Below are 6,000 nucleotides of genomic sequence, written 5' to 3'. Positions count from 1 at the left end.
TTTGTATTTAAGAGGGGGTTTTACCATGTTGGCCAGGCTGGTCTCGAACCCCTGACCTCAAGTGATGCTCCCATCTCAGCCTCTCAAAGTGCTCAGAATACAGGCGTGAGCCACTGAGTCTGGCCTGTGTTCAGCAATATTTGAGCCAGTTTTCCTTACAGAAAGAGAAATACTTATTTTTGTGTTTTAAATAAAACTGGTGTAGGAAAGTTTAAAAAAAAAAAAAGACTCGATTTCTCCGCTTACAGCTGCACAGGAGGGGACATCCACACAGCTTTCCTCGTTCATTTGATAAATATTTATTGAGCATGTACTGTGTGCCGTATATCGTACTAGGTTCTGGGGATGGGAGAGTAAAGGAGAAAGTTGAAAATGGCATTTCAGGAGGGAGGTGGAAAGGAGCTCCTCTGAGCCGTGGCTCCTGGCAGTGGAGCTGCTGTTCTTCCTCCCTGGGGGCCCAGGAAGTCTCATCTTGGTGTGGAGCTGAGTCCGTGACCACCAGCCCTAACTACCATTTCGGAGCGATTTCCTCCTCTTTCCTTCCAAAGACAGCAGAGCCAGCACAGCAGACCGAGGCTTCTGATTTGCTCCCCATGCAAAACGACGTCATAGACCACCATAGTTTGACCGACTCAGGCTAACCACAGCTGTCTGTCATCTCAAGGATCCTAGTCCTACACCGAGCAGGTTCACCTCCTCTACCTTCCCCTGGACCGGGGCTGGGCTCGCCACTTATAGATGGTCAACCCTGCAGCACCCAGCTCCGAATACATCGAAGGCCACTTTAGAGACGCCTGAGAATTCAACCTAGATTTTTTACTTTTTGTTTTTTTGAGACAGGGTCTTGCTCTGATGCCCAGGCTGGAGTGCAGTGGTGCAATCTCGGCTTGCTTCAGCCTCCACCTCCCAGGTTCAAGTGATTCTCATGCCTCAGCCTCCTGAGCAGCTGGGACTACAGGTGTGCGCCACCGCGCCCGGCTAATTTTTGTATTTTTCGTAGAGATGGAGGTTTCCCCATGTTGGCCAGGCTGGTCTGGAACTCCTGGCCTCAAGTGATCCTCCCGCCTTGGCCTCCCAAAGTGAAAAAGACATTTTAAAGTTTGACCTCTGGAATGCCTTTAATTTACGTGGTATAGTCTAAGAGAATAGCAGGTGAGTGCAGCTCAATCTTATCAGCAAAAGTGGAGGAAGGACTGAATTAAGTTGTACTCAATAGCAGTAAAATTAGGGATATTTAATCATTTTCCTCCTCCAGGAGTGAGGCAGAAATGGGCACTGCCACATCCAGGCTGTGTGGTCTTGGGCCAGTGTCTTCAGCACTCTGAGCTGTGACTCATCCTGAAACCAGAGCTGGCAGCGAATCCCAGACGCAGCTTTGTGTGGTGGGGAAGGCTCACTGGGAGGCAGTGTGGGTGTGAACCTGTTCTTCATCATAATCTCTGTCAAGTGAAAAAACATGGGGATAGTCTAGAACAGTGGAAACCCGTATCCCAGCTCCTTAGAGAGTTAGGAAACCATTTTAAGGGAAACTGACCAGCATTTAAAAATAGGAGTGAGCCAGGAAAGGTGGCTCACGCCTGTAATCGCAGCATCTTGGGGAGCCAAGGCGGGTGGATCACCTGAGGTCAGGAGTTCAAGACCAGACTGGCCAACATGATGAAACCCCATCTTTACTAAAAATACAAAAATTAGCTGGGCATGGTGGTGCATGACTGTAATCCCAGCTACTCAGGAGGCTGAGGCAGGGGGATCGCTTGAACCTTGGGGGAGAGAGGTTGCAGTGAGCCAAGATCATGCCTGGGTGACAGTGACACTCTTGTCTTAAAAAAAAAAAAAAAAGTGGAATATAAAGCATTGTGTAATACAGGGTGGTATTTTTAAAACTTTTTTTTTTTTTTTTTTTAGACAGAGTCTCACCCTGTTACTCAGGCTGGAGTGCAGTGGCGTGATCTCAGCTCACTGTAACCTCTGCCCCCCGGGTTAAAGCAATTCTCTGCCTCAGCCTCCTTAGTAGCTTGGATTACAGGTGCCCACCACCACACCCGGTTTTTTTGTTTTTTTGTATTTTTAGTAGAGATGGGGTTCACCATCTTGGCCAGGCTGGTCTGGAACTCCTGACCTCGTGATCCACCCGCCTCGGCCTCCCAAAGTGCTGGGATTACAGGCGTGAGCCACTGTGGCCGGCCTAAATTTTGTTTTTAATTGTACATATTTATGGGATGCGGTGTGATGTTTCGATACATATATAAATTATGTAGTGATCAAATCAAGGTTATTAGCAAATCCATCATCCCAGACGCTTGTTATATCTTTGTGGTGAGAACATGCAAAATGTTCTAGCTATTTTGAAGTATACAATCCATTATTGTTGACTATAGAGGGTGGTATTCTTTTGTAACAGTGTGCTGATGCGACCGGGCGCGGTGGCTCATGCCCGCAATCTCAGCACTTCGGGAGACCCAGGCGGGCGGATCACTTGAGGCCGGGAATTCGAGACCAGCCTGGCTAACATGGTAAAGCCCCATCTCTACTAAAAATAAAAAATTAGACAGGCGCGGTGGCGGGCGCCTGTAATCTCAGCTACTCAGGAGGCTGAGGCAGGAGAATTGCTTGAATCCTGGAAGCTGAGGTTTCTGTGAGCCCAGATCGTGGCACTGCATTCCAACCCGGGCAACAGAGCAAGACCTTCTCTCAAAACAAAACAAAACAAAAAAAACCGCTGATGCAAAATGATTTCTTACTGGGCGTCAGAATTTTGGAAGCCACTGGTAGACAGTCCTTAGTTTCACACAATGATTTTCAGACAACTGCCTATTCGTCAATTCCAACCACCTCGCCCCACTGCCAAAATCGAACGTTTCTGGTCTCCCGGCGGCGCCGCCTTAGCAGGATCCGCCGCCAGGTGGCGCGCGCCCCCCGCCCGGAGTGGGTTTTGTCCCATCCCGGACTTAGATCTTCCAAGACAGTGATTTCCTTCTGTTCGGGTCTCTTCCCGAGAATCCGCTTTACTCGTACTAGAAGCTCTGACCTCGAATGCAGTTCCAGAAGCAGAACCCTGCAGGGGGTTTCAGGCGGCCAAGAAGGGAAGTGGCTCTCCTAAGACCGTCCTGGCTTCGGTCCACGGCGCTCATTAAATGCCTCCCACGCCAGACGAGGTCCCCGTCCCCGGAGCTGGCGTCCCAGGGGTAAGGACACACACGAACCCTCCTGCCCCCATTCGCGCCCCGTCAGTGCAGGGAGGCTCCGGCCTGGGGCTGAAGAGCCGAGTCTCTCGTGCCTGACAGCACGGGGTCGAGCCCCTCCCGGCCACCTGCTGGCTGTGGGATCTTGGGCATCGTGCTTGGCCTCGCTCTGCCTTGGTTTCCCCCACTGTAGTGATAGTGATAACAGCAGCCACTTCATAGGGTTGCAGGCGTTACATGAGTTAATAGATGCAAAGCGCTCAGAAGGGGGCCTGGCATATGTTTGCTAAACCGATTGTTGAAAATTCTCAATTTACATCTGTGAGAACTGAGGACCAGTTGGGGGTGGGGGTGGGGAACCCCCAAAGTCGGCTAAGTTCAGCCTCAGCGACTGGAGACGGGAGGGGTGTTCCCTCACCTACAGATAGTTTCCCGCCTCCTGCGCCGGCCCCCTCCACCCCCAGCTGAATCCAGGCATTCTGATTTCAGTCAAGGTCCTTCTCCTCCTGACAGCGCTCCCTGGGGGTGGGAGTGGACCCAGGCCCCTTGGCAAGGTCTGGGGCTGCCCTGGCGGAGCAGCCTCCCCTCCTCCTCTTTATTCCTTCCAGGATGGGGAGGGCCACGAGTCATCCAGATTCTATGATAAAGCGGCAGATTCCTGGGAAATGCAGGCAGCAGGGGTCCGGGAGAAAGGGCCAAGCTGGAGCCCGCTCAGTCACAGTGGGGGGTCCCCAACCTGCAGGCCCTCCCCAAACACTGAAAGCTGAACTTAGCAGTGCTGGGTCATGCAGAATGGGCGCCTAGGAGGACCTCTGCTCTTACCAGTGGCATTTCTCTTTTCTCTCTCCCGTTTTTTTTTTTTTTTTTTTTTTTTTGAGACAGAGTCTTGCTCTGTCGCCCAGACTGGAGTGCAGTGGTATGATCTCAACTCACTGCAACCTCCCCCTCCTGGGCTCAAGTAATTCTCCTGCCTCAGCCTCCCGAGTACCTGGGACTACAGGTGCATGCCACCATGCCTGACTAATTTTTGTATTTTTAGTAGAGATGGGGTTTCACGTTGGCGAGGCTGGTCTTGAACTCCTGACCTCAACTGATCCACCCGCCTCGGCCTCCCAAAGTGCTGGGATTACAGGCGTGAGCCACCGCGCCCAGCCAACAATGACTTTTGTAAAATGCTCATTGGGAGGGCTTTGCAAAATTGGTATCAGCAGCCGTGTTTATAATCTCTAAAGTGAGATACAGAACCAAGGTCTCTGGAATGAATATAACTAAGAAAGAATGAATGCCACCTGCACCCTACCTGCTTAGCCTTTCTTTTCTTGAAAGAAGGCACAAAGAAATATTCTATGCCATGCCATCATATGTAGCATAAACATCAGCAAAACTAGAAAACAGGGTATTTGGGGATTTCTGCATAGGTGCAAATGTAAAGATGAGGGAGGGGGGCGAATGATAACAAAATGAACCACAGTGGTTTCCTCTGGGGGCTGGAGATATCCTCTGTGAGGCACAGACATGAATTGCCTGGCGTTTAATGATGAGCTGTTTATGGGCTTGGATTGTGGGTATAAGGGTAATCACTTTATTAACTTTGAAACGTCGTGGTGTCAGGTGCCTGTAATCCCAGCTACTTAGGAGGCTGAGGTAGGAGGATCACTTGAACCTGGGTGGCAGAGGTTGCAGTGAGCTGAGATCGCACCACTGCACTCCTACCCAGGCAACAAGAGCAAAACTCCATCTTGAAAAAAAAAGATATATGTGTGTACATTTTCATACATTTTCAGGTAGTCATATTTCCCAACTTTTATTTATTTTTATTTGGTTTTTGAGGTGGAGTTTCACTCTTGTTGCCCAGGCTGGAGTACAATGGCACTACTTCAGCTCACTGCTCCCGGATTCAAGCAATTCTCCTGCCTCAGCCTCCTGAGTAGTTGGGATTATAGGCATGAGCCCACCATACCTAATTATATATTTTTAGTAGTGACAGGGTTTCTCTATGTTGGTCAGGCTGGTCTCGAACTCCTGACCTCAGGCGTTCTGCCCACTTTGGCCTCCCAAAGTGCCGGGGTTACAGGCATGAGCCAACATGCCTGGTCATTTCCCAACTTTTAAAAAATTAAAAAGAGGCCGGGCACAGTGGCTCACGCCTGTAATCCTGGCACTTTGGGAGGCCAAGGCAGGCAGGTCACTTGAGGTCAGGAGTTTGCGACCAGCCTGGCCAACATGGTGAAACCTCGTCTCTACCAAAAATACAAAAATTAGCTGGGTGTGGTGGTGGATGTCTGTAATCCCAGCTACTCGGGAGGCTGAGGCAGGAGAATCACTTGAGCCTGGGAGGCGGAGGTTGCAGTGAGCCGAGATTGCCCCACTGCTCACCAGCCTGGATGACAGAGCAAGACTCTGTCTCAAAATAAATACATAAATAAATAAAGTAAAAATAAAAAGAAGACATTAAACAGTGCTCATTGTGGAAAGTGAGTCTATGTGCCCTTAGTAAAGAAGATGAGAAGAATGGAGATGGCAGGGAAACTGACAGAATATGACACATCAGACTGACAAAGTCATAACAAGTACCCCAAGTTGGTACCAAAAAGACTACATACTCTGACCATAATGCAGTAGCACAGTGACCCATAAGACAAAAATGGTCTCATGGAGCATATGAATCCCAAGTCTAAACTGAATGAGGCTCAAAGAAGGCTTCACATTGAAAATGAGACCATGTGTATGTGAGTGAGTTGTAATGAACCTGCTATATATCAACATTTATGTGGCAGAGCTGGGAGGGTGCAAAGAGGGATATCCTTCATCTTGTAGC

Source organism: Macaca mulatta, chromosome 19 (genome assembly GCF_049350105.2).
Source record: "Macaca mulatta isolate MMU2019108-1 chromosome 19, T2T-MMU8v2.0, whole genome shotgun sequence".
Lineage (NCBI taxonomy): Eukaryota > Metazoa > Chordata > Mammalia > Primates > Cercopithecidae > Macaca > Macaca mulatta.
This window is presented reverse-complemented; position numbering follows the sequence as displayed.